This window comes from Bufo gargarizans, chromosome 7 (assembly GCF_014858855.1).
Source record: "Bufo gargarizans isolate SCDJY-AF-19 chromosome 7, ASM1485885v1, whole genome shotgun sequence".
NCBI lineage: Eukaryota > Metazoa > Chordata > Amphibia > Anura > Bufonidae > Bufo > Bufo gargarizans.
In genome coordinates, this window is record NC_058086.1 from 184,796,797 (window position 1) to 184,816,260 (window position 19,464).

Genomic DNA, 19,464 nt, shown 5'->3' on the forward strand with positions numbered 1-19,464 from the left:
TGTTGTGTGTGACCACCCTCCCTATGAACTGCACCGTCTTTCACTTGTATGCACCGTGCGAAAAAACAAAGCATCGTGTTTTACACCAAGACCGGTCTGTGTTGCCTCTATACTGCACTCGCTACCAGAGCGGATCCCCACAACAGTTACACCAAATTGTGGGAAGGGGTTAACTAAAAATGTCCCTAAATGACACTTGCTGTGCAAACTAATGGCAGGTGCTGATTGTTTTGCTGCCAAGTTTTGATATATTTCAGCAAGGAAGTTGCCAAAGGCGAAAACAAGTTGCCATCTGTATACTGGGTGGTAAACTATGTCACTGATTTTCTCGCTATAAGAGGCAGTAGGATCCACATTTGGGCAGATCTCAGCCATCTACACAATGAAGATCATCATACTATTTGCACTGGCTAGTGTCGGTGTCTGCACGGGTAAGTATAGTCAGTAGTGTTGAGCGCGAATATTCGAATCGCGAATTTTTTTCGCGAATATCGGCACTTCGCTAATTCGCGAATATTTCGAATATAGTGCTATAAATTCGCTATTTCGAATATTCTTTTTTTTTTTTTTTTTTTAATTGTTATATTTTTTCCTTTCCCACTTCCCTAAAGTTGTTCTTACCTGTCCTTTGGATTCCTGGCTTCCTGGCTGCTCCAGTCAGTGCCCGTTGCCGCTTCTGCCGCCTTCCGTGCTCATGGAGCGTCCCCATCTCCATGGGAACGTCTCCATATACTAGAATGTACTGTCGGATTTGAGAATTACGTTGAAATCGCAATTGCGATTAATATAACACGAAATAATCGCATTTGCGATTTTAACGTAATTCTCAAATCCGACAGTACATTCTAGTATATGGAGACGTTCCCATGAGCATGGAATATAGCATTACTAAGTTAAAATCGCAAATGCGATTATTTCGTGTTATATTAATCGCATTTGCGATTTTTTTTTTTTTTTTTTTTTTTTACTATGGTTGGCTTCAATGGTAGAATTAGCGAATATGACGAATATATTCGTTATATTCCACAAAACGAATATACGAATGTATTCGTCATATTCCACAAAACGAAGATAACGAAGTATTCTGCATCTCAGTTATATCTACCTATTCATCAACTTCGCTAATTCTAGCAATCATATAGGACAGTTTACTATAGAGACAGCTAAGTATAATTCGCTATGCGATTATATGACTGCTTTTTTTTTTATATAAATAGAATAATTATAATACCTGATAATTATTATAATCTATTTATATAAAAAAGCTAAGTAATATAATCGCATAGCGAATTATACTTATCTGTCTTTATAGTAAACTTTCCTATATGATTGCTAGAATTAGCGAAGTTGATGAATAGGTAGATATAACTGAGATGCAGAATACTTCGTTATCTTCGTTTTGTGGAATATAACGAATATATTCGTATATTCGTTTTGTGGAATATAACGAATATATTCGTCATATTCGCTAATTCTACCATTGAAGCCAACCATAGTAAAAAAAAAAAAAAAAAAAAAAAATCGCAAATGCGATTAATATAACACAAAATAATCGCATTTGCGATTTTAACTTAGTAATGCTATATTCCATGCTCATGGGAACGTCTCCATATACTAGAATGTACTGTCGGATTTGAGAATTACGTTGAAATCGCAAATGCGATTATTTCGTGTTATATTAATCGCAATTGCGATTTCAACGTAATTCTCAAATCCGACAGTACATTCTAGTATATGGAGACGTTCCCATGAGCATGGAATATAGCATTACTAAGTTAAAATCGCAAATGCGATTATTTTGTGTTATATTAATCGCATTTGCGATTTTTTTTTTTTTTTTTTTTTTTTACTATGGTTGGCTTCAATGGTAGAATTAGCGAATATGACGAATATATTCGTTATATTCCACAAAACGAATATACGAATATATTCGTTATATTCCACAAAACGAAGATAACGAAGTATTCTGCATCTCAGTTATATCTACCTATTCATCAACTTCGCTAATTCTAGCAATCATATAGGACAGTTTACTATAGAGACAGCTAAGTATAATTCGCTATGCGATTATATGACTGCTTTTTTTTTTATATAAATAGAATAATTATAATACCTGATAATTATTATAATCTATTTATATAAAAAAGCTAAGTAATATAATCGCATAGCGAATTATACTTATCTGTCTTTATAGTAAACTTTCCTATATGATTGCTAGAATTAGCGAAGTTGATGAATAGGTAGATATAACTGAGATGCAGAATACTTCGTTATCTTCGTTTTGTGGAATATAACGAATATATTCGTATATTCGTTTTGTGGAATATAACGAATATATTCGTCATATTCGCTAATTCTACCATTGAAGCCAACCATAGTAAAAAAAAAAAAAAAAAAAAAAAATCGCAAATGCGATTAATATAACACAAAATAATCGCATTTGCGATTTTAACTTAGTAATGCTATATTCCATGCTCATGGGAACGTCTCCATATACTAGAATGTACTGTCGGATTTGAGAATTACGTTGAAATCGCAATTGCGATTAATATAACACGAAATAATCGCATTTGCGATTTCAACGTAATTCTCAAATCCGACAGTACATTCTAGTATATGGAGACGTTCCTATGGAGATGGGGACGCTCCATGAGCATGGAATATAGCAGGGATCAGCAACCTTCGGCACTCCAGCTGTGGTGCAACTACAACTCCCAGCATGCACACCTCCATGGCTGTTCTCAGGACTCCCAAAGAAGTGAATGGAGCATGCTGGGAGTCGTAGTTTGACAACAGCTGGAGTGCCGGAGGTTGCTGATCCCTGGAATATAGCATTACTAAGTAAAAATCGCAAATGCGATTATTTCGTGTTATATTAATCGCATTTGCGATTTCAATAGGAGAGTAGCCTTTAAGTTTAAAAAAATAAAAATAAAAAATAAAAATAAAAAAAAAAAATCGCATATGCGATTTTTTAAATCGCATATTATTCGCGATAACTAGCATAATGACGAATATTCGATTTCGACGAATATAAAACGAATATTCTATCGAATATTCGCGAATTTCGTCGAAATCGAATATGGCACCTGCCGCTCATCACTAATAGTCAGCAGCACGTTTTATATATGCACTATAAGATTTGTATGGGGTTACTTAACGGTGTCTTTTGCGTGTGTTTTAGAGTCTGGGAGCTATGATCCGCTGCCACCAGAGGAATGCTCAACATGTGAACCATATCCTCCCACATTTGATCGCTGTGATGTCTTTGTAAATGATTATGCAAATGATGAAAACTGTTTGCCACATGCGTTGGAGGTAAAAAAAATACTTTCCAATATCTAAAAAAAACAAAACATATAACTAGAGGTTTCCATAAAATGTATCAATAAATATGGTGACGGCACCTTAATTGACATCTGTCAGCAGATTTGTACCTATGACACTGGCTGACCTGTTACATGTGCGCTCGGCAGCTGAAGGCATCTGTGTTGGTCCCGTGTTCATATGTGCCTTCATTGCTGAGGAAAATTATATTTGAATATATGCAAATATATACAGACGTGGACAAAATTGTTGGTACCCTTTGGTCAATGAAAGAAAAAGTCACAATGGTCACAGAAATAACTTTAATCTGACAAAAGTAATAATAAATTTAAATTCTATAAATGTTAACCAATGAAAGTCAGACATTGTTTTTCAACCATGCTTCAACAGAATTATGTAAAAAAATAAACTCATGAAACAGGCATGGACAAAAATGATGGTACCCCTAACTTAATATTTTGTTGCGCAACCTTTTGAGGCAATCACTGCAATCAAACGCTTCCTGTAACTGTCAATGAGACATCTGCACTTCTCAGCAGGTATTTTGGCCCACTCCTCATGAGCAAACTGCTCCAGTTGTGTCCGGTTTGAAGGGTGCCTTTTCCAGACTGCATGTTTCAGCTCCTTCCAAAGATGCTCAATAGGATTGAGGTCAGGGCTCATAGAAGGCCACTTTAGAATAGTCCAATTTTTTCCTCTTAGCCATTCTTGGGTGTTTTTAGCGGTGTGTTTTGGGTCATTGTCCTGTTGCAAGACCCATGACCTGCGACTGAGACCAAGCTTTCTGACACTGGCTAGTACATTTCTCTCTAGAATTCCTTGATAGTCTTGAGATTTCATTGTACCCTGCACAGATTCAAGACACCCTGTGCCAGACGCAGCAAAGCAGCCCCAGAACATAACAGAGCCTCCTCCATGTTTCACAGTAGGGACAGTGTTCTTTTCTTGATATGCTTCATTTTTTCGTCTGTGAACATACAGCTGATGTGCCTTGGCAAAAACTTCGATTTTTGTCTCATCTGTCCACAGGACATTCTCCCAGAAGCTTTGTGGCTTGTCAACATGTAGTTTGGCATATTCCAGTCTTGCTTTTTTATGATTCGTTTTCAACAATGGTGTCCTCCTTGGTCGTCTCCCATGTAGTCCACTTTGGCTCAAACAACGACGGATGGTGCGATCTGACACTGATGTTCCTTGAGCATGAAGTTCACCTTGAATCTCTTTAGAAGTCTTTCTAGGCTCTTTTGTTACCATTCGGATTATCCGTCTCTTAGATTTGTCATCAATTTTCCTCCTGCGGCCACGTCCAGGGAGGTTGGCTACAGTCCCATGGATCTTAAACTTATGAATAATATGTGCAACTGTACTCACAGGAACATCTAGTTGCTTGGAGATGGTCTTATAGCCTTTACCTTTAACATGCTTGTCTATAATTTTCTTTCTGATCTCTTGAGACAGCTCTTTCCTTTGCTTCCTCTGGTCCATGTCGAGTGTGGTACACACCATATCACCAAACAACACAGTGATTACCTGGAGCCATATATATAGGCCCAATGGCTGATTACAAGGTTGTAGACACCTGTGATGCTAATTAGTGGACACACCTTGAATTAACATGTCCCTTTGGTCACATTATGTTCTGTGTTTTCTAGGGGTACCATCATTTTTGTCCATGCCTGTTTCATGAGTTTATTTTTTTACATAATTCTGTTGAAGCATGGTTGAAAAACAATGTCTGACTTTCATTGGTTAACATTTATAGAATTTTAATTTATTATTACTTTTGTCAGATTAAAGTTATTTCTGTGACCATTGTGACTTTTTCTTTCATTGACCAAAGGGTACCAACAATTTTGTCCACGTCTGTATATATATATATGTAGAAGGACATCAAGGAAGTTCAGAGTGATAGTTTATTTGCGAGTGAAGCAATCCAAAGTTAAGCGGGTCATACACATTAGATTTTGGCAGGATTGGCCGACCATCTAATATGTATGGTAGCTTCCTGACTGTCCCCCGAGAGCTGATATCCGGGGAGATAGCGACTGGACACATTGGATTCAATTGCCCGATCCTTTTGGTAGCAGGGAGATAAACCGCTGCCAGAGGAGTGTGTGTATGGGGTGTGGGGAATTTGGACTTGTACATATAAAATTATCACTTTGAGCTTCTTTGGAGTTCCTTCTACTTGTATGCATTGGTTCGGAGTCCTGCTCCTTCTGTCTTTAGAACTCAGCAAGGGTGCACTTAGTATAAGAGCTTACTGTGAGTGTATACACTGCACATATATAGCGGGTGTAATTGTCTGAATATGTGCACGTCTTAGTCTGTTACAGTATATGTTATTTGCATATTCCACTTCATTGTTATCATACATGAACTGTTTATTACTATTTTATGATTTATTCATTTTGCATAAGTCAATTAGATGCTCAGTGCTGCTCATCAGTGACTGCCATGTGATTGTGTTTTGTTCACAGAGTGTCCCGCAACTGCTGCAAATTGGAAAGAAATTGATCTGTAAGGGACGACAGAATAAGGTACAGTAAATGTAATGTAAAACACGTTAAAGGGGTTATCTCATGATCAATGAAAAAATAAAAATCAGACATCATCTAGTACATGTCAGTCTCTTTCTAACAAACTTAGAACCAGCCCGGTACCTCACATGGATCCAGAGATCTCCCCATTCATTGCTCCAATTGATCTGCTAGATTTATTCCAAGCTGGCAGCTTAGGGGGCGTGCACTTTCTAGAGGGGCGTGTCCCTTCTACTGCAGCTGGTAGCAGTTCAGGGCTGGAACTGAGGATGTGCTTCCATCTCAGTGAGCAGGACAGAGAAATTAGAAAAAGAGCAAACAGCAGGTGGCGCTATGCAGATACTTTTTACTCGGTGGCTATGCAAAATGTTTAATTTCATGCAGTTACAAAAGTATTCAGATCCAAGTGCTGGTTCCTGAATCCTGGCTGTGGGACAGCATCTGATCAGTTTAGCATTCATGGACTCCTTTAGCGAAATGGAATTGTCTCAAGAAAATCCTGTTACAATGTAAAAAAAATACCCTGTAACTTGACTTGCAGCATAAATGTGCCGTTTTCTTGTTATCTGCCAAGTGAACTGACTTTTAATGTATTTTTTGACCTTGCAGTTGGATAAGAGCTCCGTGTACTACGCAGAATTTGAAAAAGAATTGAGGGATTTTATGGTAAGAAGAGAAAACAGCTATTATTAATTATTAGAATTTGGGCTGAGTTCACACTTCAGTTATTTGGTCAGTTATTTCCATCAGTTATTGTGAGCCAGAACCAGTAGTGAAGCCTCCTGAGAGATCAGGTATAATGGAAAGATTGGCAAATGTTCCGTGTTTTTGACCCGCACCTGGTTTTGGCTCACAATAACTGATGGGAATAACTGACCAAATAACTGAAGTGTGAACTCGGCCTAAGCAGCACATTTACATTTCAATCTCTTTATGGTTTATGAAACTGTATTGAATCCTCTATTATCTATAAATCCAAAATCACTTTTTGGGCTCTGCTGTTATTTCTGTTTCTTCAGGCTTTAGTTGTTTTTGACTGTCAGAATAGATAGGCAGGTACAGCACTGCATTCAGCACAAAAGACATTCTGATACCTGACTAAGTCTTGTTCAAATCCAGCTGCCCAATCCTTATGGCCTTTGGGGTACAGTTGGGAGATCGCTATACACCTTAGATCAGGGGTCAGCAACCTCTGCCACTCCAGCTGTTGTGAAACTACAACTCCCAGCATGCTCCATTCAGTTCTGTGGGAGTCCTGCGAACAGCCAAGCTAGTGTGCATGCTGGGAGTCGTAGTTTCACCACACCTGGAATGTGGAAGGTTGCTGATCCCTGCCTTAGATGGTCATCTGGTCCCGCCAAAATTCCTGGGTTTGACTGATGTACATCTATGTATGCCCAGCATAAACTGTAACGTGAATTTTGTATTTAAAGATGCCCTTTTATCCCTCCTGACGGGTCTGGTTACCCAACAATTCTGGAACACATTTATGACCGGGTGTTATCATTTCTCTTCATCCACTGTAGTTACAAACATTATATTCCCCAGAATTGTTATTTAACTGCCTCCGGATCGCCTAACGCAGGATCGCAGTCCGGAGGCGGCTGTCCCAGGCAGAGTCACGCATATATGCGTCATCTCGCGAGACGCGAGATGACGCGCTTAGCTGGCCCGCGCATGCGTATCGAGGGCCGGCATAAGTTAGAGGGGGTCACGTCATCAGCTTGCCAGCCAATAATCGTGGCTGGCAGGCTGATGATTTTTAAAAAAACAAATCAGAAGCCAGTTAACACATTATATTTGCAAATATAATGTGTTAAATGGCTGCTGCGCTCCTCTGCTGGTCCTTTTCGTCGGTTGGTTCCAGCAGAGGAGCACAGTTCACAGTGAGTACACACCAACAGCACACTTAGCCCCAGATCACCCCCATCACCCCAATTAACCCCTTGATCGCACCTGTCAATCACCTAGTGAAAGGAAAAAAGTGATCAGTGTAAACTGTCACTTTTTTTTTGACTGGTATTGACTGTTAGGTTTTAGGATAGTTTAGGCCCCTTGGTTAGGTAAACTAAAAAGACAGGGTGGCATTAGCAGGAGGTGCTCAAACCCACATGCAGTCGTGCATATATACAGGGGAGCAAATCCTGCACTTGTGGCCCGTTGCTAATGGCGATCCCCAGCAAAATGCATACGGTGGAGAATGCCCGCTGCAAACCACAAGTACCACAATAGACATCTCACACAAGGTAACAAGTGCGTATATCAAATTCAATATAACAATATAACAAAACAATAACAAATACAGGTGCACTCTGCAGTCTCACTAAACCCTCAAACTGATTTTAAAATTGAGAGATTAGTCAACATGTCCTACGGTGTAGAACATGTCTAAGCCCGGGCACCACGTCAAGGTTTCTCAAGTAGCCCGAGACCTAACACTCTCCTACCTGAGCCGTATGGGCGATACCAGGAGCCAGTGGGCAAATTACAGGAGCATGAGGCCGACTCACAAACAGCTCACCAGTTACCTCCAGCATGTAACCATGCTTGCAATGGGAGGAGGGAGGAGTCTGCGAGTTCCACTCAAGACTAACTGATAGGTAGTTAGCGATCGGTTAGCACCCAGCCCACCGCACCGCAGTCACCGATTCGCTGATTAGCGTATCACTAATCAGCATTTGTACTTTTAGGCCCCTTTCACACGAGCGAGTTTTCCGCACGGGTGCAATGCGTGACGTGAACGCATAGCACCCGCACTGAATCCTGACCCATTCATTTCAATGGGTCTGTGTACATGAGCTTTGTTTTTCACGCATCAGTTCTGCGTTGCGTGAAAATCGCAGCATGTTCTATATTCTGTGTTTTTCACGCTGCCCTGTCTCCATAGAAGTGAATGGGGCTGCGTGAAAAACGCATTGCATCTGCAAGCAAGTGCGGGTGCGAAGCGTTTTTTCACTGATGGTTGCTAAGAGATGTGGTTTGTAAACCTTCAGTTTTTATCACGCGCGTCAAAAACGCATCAAAACGCATTGCACCCGTGCGGAAAAAACTGAACACAATCACAGACAAAACTGACTGAACTTGCTTGCAAAATGTTGCGAATTTCATTGAACGCACCCTGAACGCATCTGGACCTAATCCGTCACGCTTGTGTGAAAGGGGCCTTATAGTATCTGTAAGTGATCAGAACTGATCACAGTCAGATCTATAATAGTATTAGTGTCACCTTAGTTCGCCCTCCACCCAAAACGCAGTGTTTGCCCAATCAGGCCTGATCGGTCGCCCACACGTGCGTTCGCCCACGCCTGCTCCGCCGCAGTGACAAAAATGTTTATTTATTTTTTGATCACTGCACAATCACTTTACAAGCGCTGCGGCGATAAAAAAAAATCAGTTTTGATATTTTTTATCAACCGCAGCGGCCTCCGGTACTTCGCTAGCCTCCCATTTGTAAGACAGGCTTGCTTTTTTTCTTGGGTAGTCCAAGTTAGTAGCCCAAATGACAAACAGGGGGCATTCTTCTGAAGAGGCCTACAGGCTTCTGACCCAGTCGGATGAGGAATGGGAACCCTCATCTGATGAATCTAGCGGGTCAGAATATGAACCTGTAGAAAGCAGTGGCAGTCTGACACAAAGTTCGGACGAGGAGGTTGAGGTCCCTGATACCACCAGGCGTACCCGGCCCCGTGTTGCTAGACCACAGGTTGCGCAGGATCCGCTTCAAGGGCAGCAGAGTGGGGCTGGCGCTGTCGGATTACGTGGTGAGGCACCATTACGTGGTGCCGCACCATTAGTTCCCCCTTTCACCACCCAGTCTGGAGTTCGGGTTGAGACAGCTCAGATCGGTTCGGCCCTGGGACTTTTTGAGCTGTTCTTGAATGCGGAGCTCTTGGACATAGTTGCGGCAGAAACAAACCGGTATGCCACACAATTTATAGCCGCCAACCCGGGAAGCTATTATGCCCAGCCTTTCCGGTGGAAACCAGTCCAAGTTTCCGAATTAAAACATTTTCTGGGCCTTCTCCTCAACATGGGTCTAACCAAAAAACATGAATTGCGGTCATATTGGTCCACGAACCCAATTCATCACATGCCCATGTTCTCTGCTGCCATGTCCAGGGCATGATTTGAGGCCATCCTGCGTTTCCTGCACTTTAGTGACAATAGCACCTCTCATCCCAGAGGCCACCCAGCTTTTGACCGGCTCCACAAAATTCGGCCCCTCATAGACCACTTCAACCAGAAAAACATCTGCGTAGACGAGTCCCTAATACATTTTACCGGGCGCCTTGGCTTCAAACAATACATCCCAAGCAAAGCGCGCCCGGTATGGGGTCAAATTGTATAAGCTCTGTGAAACAGCCACAGGCTATACCCAAAAATTTCGGATCTATGAGGGTAAAGATCATACATTGGAGCCGGTCGGTTGCCCTGACTACCTGGGGAGCAGTGGGAAGACAGTCTGGGGACATGGTGTCACCCATATTTGGCAATGGGTACCATCTTTATGTGGACAATTTCTACACAAGTGTGGCCCTCTTCAGGCATTTGTTCCTAGAACAGATTGGCTGCTGTGGCACCGCGCGAACTAGTCGCGCGGGCTTCCCCCCAACGGCTCGTTACCACCCGTCTTGCAAGGGGGGAGAGGGCTGCCTTGTGTAACGAAGAACTGCTCGCGGTGAAATGGAGAGACAAGTGTGACGTTTACATGCTCTCCTCCATTCACGCAGACACGACAATCCAAATTGAGCGAGCAACCAGTGCCATTGAAAAGCCCCTCTGTGTCCACGACTATAATTTACTCATGGGAGGGGTGGACTTCAATGACCAGATGTTGTCTCTGTATTTAGTTTCCCGACGCACCAGACGCTGGTATAAGAAGGTGTCTGTATATTTAATTCAATTGGCTGCATATAATAGTTTTGTTCTCTACAGTAAGGCTGGGAGAACAGGATCCTTCCTCAAATTTCAGGAAGAGATCATTAAGAACCTCCTGTATCCAGGAGGTTCCGTGGCCCCATCCACCAGTGTAGTTAGCCGTCTACACGAGTGACATTTCCCCAGTGTCGTTACCAGTACCTCAACCCAACCGTCACCCCGAAAAAGATGTGTCTGTAGCAGGAGTGGAATAAGACGTGACACCCGCTATTTCTGTCCTGACTGCCCTGACCACCCTGCCCTATGCTTTGGAGAGTGTTTCTAGAAGTACCACACACAGGTACACTTAGCATAGGGATCACATCTCACAGGATAGGCACACAGGGCTATTAGGGCCCATTCACACAGAGCTGCTGCAAACCTCTCCTTTCACCTGGGACAAAGTGCATAACGTACTTTGCCACATCTTTGGGCGATTTGCGCTTTGCACATTGTCCCATGGGGAAGGAGAGGTTTGTCCTATAAAGGTAAAAAATCACCAGTAAGCAAAAAAGTTAACGTTATGTTCAAAAAGTTCAAGTTTATATGTTCTGTTCAAAAGTTATTATAAAGTTAATAAATTTATTGCGTTGCGGCCTGGTTTTTTCTTTTTTGTTTTGTTTTTTTTACCTCCCAGGTGGACCAACCGATCGACTAGCTGCAGCACTGATGTGCATTCTAACAGAAGCATTGCGCTGCTGTCAGATTACACAAAAGTCGGTGTATGCGGCGCTGCAAGAGGAGATTTCTCCTCTGCAGTAAAAGATATGTTTGCCGAGGCATGTGAGCTGAGGAGGCGGCGGTGTTCATATGCTTTGGCAAACACTTTGTATATATAAAAAAAAATAATTAATCCCGGCAATGATTTATTCATCCACATCGATTGATGTGAATGGAGAAATCGGGTTTGCCAGGGCATACGAGCTAAGTGGGTATGGATGTTGGGCGGAGCTCCTATGTCCTAGCAGACGCCTTTCCCCTCTTTTTTTTTTTTTGGCAGAGATTTTTTCATCCACATTGATCGATGCGAATGAAGAAATCTGTGCCGTTCATTTTTTCTTTCAGCCCAGAGGCTGAACGGAAAAAAAAAATCTTATTACCCGTATGCTCAATATAAGGCCTCATGCACACGACCGTTGTGTGCATCCGTGGCCGTTGTGCCGTTTTCCATTTTTTTTTGCGGACCCATTGACTTTCAATGGGTCCGTGGAAAAATCGGAAAATGCACCGTTTTGCAGCCGAGACCGTGATCCGTGTATCCTGTCCGTCAAAAAAATATGACCTGTCCGTCAAAAAAATATGACCTGTCCTATTTTTTTGACGGACAACGGTTCGCGGACCCATTCAAGTCAATGGGTCCGTGAAAGAACACGGATGCACACAAGATTGGCATCCGTGTCCGTGATCCGCGGCCGTAGGTTACTTTCATACAGACGGAGCCAAAGATCCGTCTGCATAAAAGCTTTTTCAGATCCGACAGTATATTCGTGAAAACTCATATCCGACAGTATATTCTAACACAGAGGCGTTCCCATGGTGATGGGGACGCTTCTAGTTAGAATACACTACAAACTGTGTACAAGACTGCCCCCTGCTGCCTGGCAGCACCCGATCTCTTACAGGGGGCCGTGATCAGCACAATTAACCCCTTCAGGTGCGGCACCTGAAGGGGTTAATTGTACTATCATATCCCCCTGTAAGAGATCAGGGCTGCCAGGCAGCAGGGGGCAGACCCCCCCCTCCCCAGTTTGAATATCATTGGTGGCCAGTGCAGCCCCCCTTCCCTCCCTCTATTGTAATAATAGGATGGTGGCACAGTGTGCGCCCGCCCCCCCCTTCCTCCCTCTATTGTAATAAATCATTGGTGGCACAGTGTGCACCCCCCATCGCCCCCCCCTCCCTCTATAGCATTAACAACATTGGTGGCCAGTGTGCGGCCTCCCATCCCCCCCCCCCGATCATTGGTGGCAGCGGAGTTCCGATCGGAGTCCCAGTTTAATCGCTGGGGCTCCAATCGGTAACCATGGCAACCAGGAAGCTACTGCAGCCCTGGTTGCCATGGTTACTTAGCAATAGTACAATAGTAGAAGATTCATACTTACCTGCTGGCTGCTGCAATGTCTGTGTCCGGCCGGGAGCTCCTCCTACTGGTAAGTGACAGTTCATTTAGCAATGCACCGCACAGACCTGTCACTTACCAGTAGGTGGAGCTCCCGGCCGGACACGAACATTGCAGCATCCTGCAGGTAACTATGAATCTTCTACTATTGTACTATTGCTAAGTAACAATGGCAACCAGGACTGCAGTAGCGTCCTGGTTGCCATGGTTACAGATCGGAGCCCCAGTGATTAAACTGGGACTCCGATCGGAACTCCGCTGCCACCAATGATCGGGGGGGGGGGGGAGATGGGAGGCCGCACACTGGCCACCAATGTTGTTAATGCTATAGAGGGAGGGGGGGCCGATGGGGGCGCACACTGTGCCACCAACGATTTATTACAATAGAGGGAGCAAGGCTGGGGGCGATGGGGGGAGCACACTGTGCCACCAACGATTTATTACAATAGAGGGCGGAAGGGGGGGCGATGGGGGGTGCACACTGTGCCACCAACAAATTATTACAATAGAGGGAGGAAGGGGGGGGCGCACACTGGCCACCAACCTTTTATTACAATAGAGGGAGGGGGGGACGCACTAGCCACCAATGATATTCAAACTGGGGATGGGGGGTCTGCCCCCTGCTGCCTGGCAGCCCTGATCTCTTACAGGGGGATATGATAGTACAATTAACCCCTTCAGGTGCGGCACCTGAGGAGTTAATTGTGCTGATCACGGCCCCCTGTAAGAGATCGGGTGCTGCCAGGCAGCAGGGGGCAGTCATGTACACGGTTTGTAGTATATTCTAACTAGAAGCGTCCCCATCACCATGGGAACGCCTCTGTGTTAGAATATACTGTCGGAAATGAGTTTTCACACTCTAACTCATATCCAACAGTATATTCTAACATAGAGGCGTTCCCATGGTGATGGGGACGCTTCAAGTTAAAATATACCATCGGATTGGAGAAAACTCTGATCCGATGGTATAAAAGGGACTCCAGACTTTACATTGAAAGTCAATGGGGACGGATCCGTTTGAAATGGCACCATATTGTGTCAACGTCAAACGGATCCGTCCCCATTGACTTGCATTATAATTCAGGACGGATCCGTTTGGCTCCGCACGGCCAGATGGACACCAAAACGACTTTTTTTTCATGTTTGTGGATCCTCCAAAAATCAAGGAAGACCCACGGACGAAAAAACGGTCACGGATCACGGACCTACGGACCCCGTTTTTGCGGACCGTGAAAAAATACTGTTGTGTGCATGAGGCCTAAGGAGAATAGCAGAAACTCCTAATGCTGGCCATACATGTAATGATTGCGGAGACCTTCAAATGTCAGGGCAGTACAAACACCCCACAAATAACACCATTTTGGAAAGAAGACACCCCAAGGTATTCTGTGAGGGGCATATTGAGTCCATGAAAGATATAAATTTTTGTCTCAAGTTAGCGGAAAGGGAGACTTTGTGAGAAAAAAAAAATTACAATTTCCGCTAACTTGTGCCCAAATTTTTTTTTTATATGAACTCGGCATGCCCCTCATTGAATACCTTGGGGTGTCTTCTTTCCAAAATGGGGTCACATGTGGGGTATTTATACTGTCCTGGCTTTTTAGGGGCCCTAAAGCGTAAGAAGAAGTCTGGGATCCAAATGTATAAAAATGCCCTCCTAAAAGGAATTTGGGCACCTTTGCGCATCTAGGCTGCAAAAAAGTGTCACACATGTGGTATCGCCGTACTCAGGTGAAGTTGGGGAATGCATCTGGGCCCCTAAAATGCCAGGGCAGTATAACTAACCCACAAGTGAACCCATTTTGGAAAGAAGACACCCCAAGGTATTTCAGGATGTTATGGAAGTTTTTATTTTTTGTCACAAGTTAGTGATATATGAGACTTTGTAAGGAAGAAAAAAAATCATCATTTTCCGCTAACTTGTGACAAAAAATAAAAAGTTCTATGAACTCACTATGCCCATCACCGAATACCTTAGGGTGTCTACTTTCCAAAATTGGGTCATTTGTGGGGTTTTTCTACTGTCTGGGCATTGTAGAACCTCAGGAAACATGACAGGTGCTCAGAAAGTCAGAGCTGCTTCAAAAAGCTGAAATTCACATTTTTGTACCATAGTTTGCAAACGCTATAACTTTTACCCAAACCATTTTTTTTTTAAATCAAAGACATGTAGAACAATAAATTTAGCAAAAAATTTATATATGGATGTCGTTTTTTTTTTTTTTTTAAATTACAACTGAAAGTGAAAAATGTCATTTTTTTGCAAAAATTTTGATTAATAACAAAAAAAGAAAAAATGTCAGCAGCAATGAAATACCACCAAATGAAAGCTCGATTAGTGAGAAGAAAAGGAGATAAAATTAATTTGGGTGGTAAGTTGCATGGCGAGCGATAAACGGTGAAAGTAGTATAGTGTAGAATTGTAAAAAGTGGTCTGGTCATTAAAGGTGTTTCAACTAGGGGGGCTCAGGTGGTTAATAGGAACTACAATTGCAGCATTTACTAAAACATACGTGCCATGAGGGGTGAGAGGTCCTCTTTAACCTTATGACTAGCGCTGTGGCAGGCGCAGCACTATGAAGTGCCTATTGTGTTGTGGCATTAGAAGAATTCTGATATCTCTGAATTTTTAGTCTAACCAGACTGTCTATTACTCTGTAATTCCTCTAGCACCATTCTATGGAAACAGTAGGTTTAAAGAGCACACCAAATGCTTAAAATAACTTCTTTATTAACTTCAACTTTTCTTCATATAGACTATTTGCAGATTGGTTGAGTATGATCTTTTAAGGTTGTATGCAATTTGGATTGCAATATGGAATTTAAATTTGGATTATAAACTTTGTAGTTTGCAATTGTATGGTATTTGCAATTGGTGGAACTGTAAGTAAACACATATATAACTGGTTCAGTATACAGTTCTAATCACTATATTAACAGTAGGAACATTATATAACTGTTTTAAATACCTATTTTGGCCTCTTGCTTCCATTAAACACAGCTCTTAGTGGAGTGAATGTCTGTTCAGCTTCTCTCCTCTGGTGTAATGATTCTAGCAGCTTCTGCTAGGGGGATTTCCCACACAGGCTGTGTGAGAGGCTGGCTGTGATTGGTCAAAACTCCTGCTTTGTGTGAGGTTGGCTGTGATTGGTCTAGACTCCTACCCAGCAACAATAGTTTAATGCTATGCTTTCTGTTGTTTCTGCTGTGTCATTGAGCTTACCTCACATTATATAATGAATCTTAAAGGTATATTATCTTTTCTGCTTCTGTGAACACAATACATAACAGTTATATGACATCGAAACATGAAGTCACTGTAAATAACTCTGCTTTTGTCTTGAACGCACAAACATAGGAACTGTATTAGGCTATTGGCAGGTATAGCTTTATAAAACACACAAGCTATAGTAGCATCCTAGCACAGGTCTTAGCTGGCCAGCTACAAGAGCACTTATCAATGTAGTAAGTGAGATTTCTAGATTTGATATGTTACTTTGTAACAATGAATGACTTATTTCTTTCCCTTGGCAGGGATGTACTGGCTGTTTTGCTGGCAAGGAACTTGGTGTCAAAGAGATACTAGTAAGTGACTAAGGATGGGTTCACATATGCGTGGTATATTCATTCCGGTATACCGTTCCTTTATAACAGGGTTATAATGGAATATAATGGAATTTAAGGACGGAATGCAAAACAGAAGCCTTTAGAGGCATTCCATTTTGATCCATCCTAATATGGGCACAAATAACAGTTCCGTCTTGTTCTGTAATGTAAGATGGAAAAATAAGTCCTGTCGAGGGATACTTTTAATATCTTTAAAATATCTACTATTTGTTTGCCCTTGAAGTAGGCCTAATTGGTTTAGGACAGGGATGCCCAACATGTGGCTCTCCAGCTGTTGCAAAACTACAACTCCCAGCATGCCTAGACAGCCTATAGCAGGGATGGCTGACCTGAGGGTCTCCAGCTGTTGCAAAACTACAACTCGCAGCATGCCCAGACTGTCTACAGCAGGGCATGGTGGGAGTTGTAGTTTTAAAACAGCTGGAGAGCCGCAGGTTGGCCATGCCTGGCCTGTAGCTATAAGGGCATGCTGGGAGTAGTAGTTTTGCAACAGCGGGATGGCCACAGGTGGAACATCCCTGGTTTACGACATGAAAATAGGGAATTCTATAGCTTTTACTTATTTTATTTTCACTTATATAGCGCTGACATATTCCACAGAGCTTTACAGACATCATCACTCACTGTCCCCAGTGGAGCTTGCAATCTAAATTCCCTATCAGTATGCCTAAGGGAATATGGGAGGAAACCCACACAATCACAGGGAGAACATACAAACTCCATGCAGATGTTGTCTTCACTTAGATTCAAATCCAGGACCCCAGAGCTGCAATGCACCAGTGCTAACCACTGAGCCGCTATGCTGCCCATTTTCTTAAAGGGAATTTGCCAGCAAAATTCATAGACAGATGTTTCGGGGTGCTTGACCCTCATCAGTACAGAGTAGGATTTTGGGTGGCTGGGTGTGGTGCTTTGGATGCATTGGCCAGCACCCTAAAACAGCTGTCTATGAATGTATCTCTGGCTTGGCTATTTTCCCTTGTTATGTCCCAAGCCTTGTTAAAAAAAAATGTTGGATTTAGACTCTGATAGGGAGCCACTTCCCAAATGTGGCGCTAGCGTGGCTGTCCTCTTTCCTTGGGAAACACCTCTTTGCATATTGTTATCCCACAGAGCAATAAGAGCTAATAAGTCAGAGCCAGAGCCAATAAGTCTCCATAAGTCTCTCTGCAGAGGTCAGAATGGAGTAGATAAGCTGTGATATGACCTATTGTGAATGGTGGATCCTGTATTATTTATACACATAGGTGATATCTGTCATTGTACTCCTGACAGTAATGATAAGCAGATAACTGAAGTAAAGTGATCTGTACAGACCAAGAAGTGGTCCCTATTTTTAGGCTTAGTGGCCAGTGTGAAAACTGAAGTATTTTAGGATTTAAAAAAAATAATATTAACATGTTATGACAATTAAAAATATTCTCCAGATATTCTTTAACCTCCTCCCGTCTCGCTAACGCCGAAAGGCGTCAATGCTGCGGCGCTGCCAGGTCACACTAACGCCGATTGGCGTCATCTCGCGTGAGCCGAGATTTCCTGTGAACGCGCGCACACAGGCGCGCGCGCTCACAGGAACGGAAGGTAAGCGAGTGGCTCTCCAGCATGCCAGCGGCGATCGCTCGCTGGCAGGCTGGAGATCCGAATTTTTTAACCCCTAACAGGTATATTAGACGCTGTTTTCATAACAGCGTCTAATATACCTCCTACCTGGTCCTCTGGTGGTCCCTTTTGTTAGGATCGACCACCAGAGGACTCAGGTAGGTCAGTACAGTCGCACCAAACACTACACTACACCCCCCCCCCGTCACTTATTAACCCCTTATAAACCCCTGATCACCCCATATAAACTCCCTGATCACCCCCCTGTCATTGATCACCGCCCTGTCATTGATCACCCCCCCTGTCAGGCTCCGTTCAGACGTCCGTATGATTTTTACGGATCCACGGATACATGGATCGGATCCGCAAAAAGCATACGGACGTCTGAATGGAGCCTTACAGGGGGGTGATCAATGACAGGCGGGTGATCACCCATATACACTCCCTGATCACCCCCTGTCATTGATCACTTCCCTGTAAGGCTCCATTCAGACGTCCGCATGATTTTTACGGATCCATGGATACATGGATCGGATCCGCAAAACACATGCGGACGTCTGAATGGAGCCTTACAGGGGGTGATCAATGACAGGCGGGTGATCACCCATATACACTCCCTGATCACCCCCCTGTCATTGATAACCCCCCTGTAAGGCTCCATTCAGACGTCCGCATGCGTTTTGTGGATCCGATCCATGGATCCGTAAAAAATCATGCGGATGTCTGAATGGAGCCTTACAGGGGGGGTGATCAGTGACAGGGGGGTGATCACCCTGATTACCCTGATCACCCCCTGTCATTGATAACCCCCCTGTAAGGCTCCATTCAGACGTCAGCATGCGTTTTGTGGATCCGATCCATGTATCCATGGATCCGTAAAAAATCATGCGGATGTCTGAATGGAGCCTTACAGGGGGGGTGATCAGTGACAGGGGGGTGATCACCCTGATTACCCTGATCACCCCCTGTCATTGATAACCCCCCTGTAAGGCTCCATTCAGACGTCAGCATGCGTTTTGTGGATCCGATCCATGTATCCATGGATCCGTAAAAAATCATGCGGATGTCTGAATGGAGCCTTACAGGGGGGTGATCAATGACAGGGGGGTGATCAATGACAGGCGGGTGATCACCCATATACACTCCCTGATCACCCCCTGTCATTGATCACCCCCCCTGTAAGGCTCCATTCAGACATCCGCATGATTTTTTACGGATCCATGGATACATGGATCGGATCCACAAAACACATGCGGATGTCTGAATGGAGCCTTACAGGGGGGGTGATCAGTGACAGGGGGGTGATCACCCTGATTACCCTGATCACCCCCTGTC

At 43.4% G+C, this 19,464-nt stretch overlaps 1 long non-coding RNA gene across 1 annotated transcript in view; it reads left to right on the forward strand.

The window, feature by feature from the left end:
• LOC122943952 overlaps positions 1-16,461 on the forward strand; it is a 299,406-nt gene extending 282,945 nt beyond the window's left edge. The window contains exons 3-4 of the long non-coding RNA XR_006390913.1: positions 6,477-6,533; positions 16,438-16,461. This is a non-coding gene — a long non-coding RNA (uncharacterized LOC122943952). The remainder of the gene's footprint in view (positions 1-6,476; positions 6,534-16,437) is intronic.
• Positions 16,462-19,464: the final 3,003 nt, after the last annotated feature.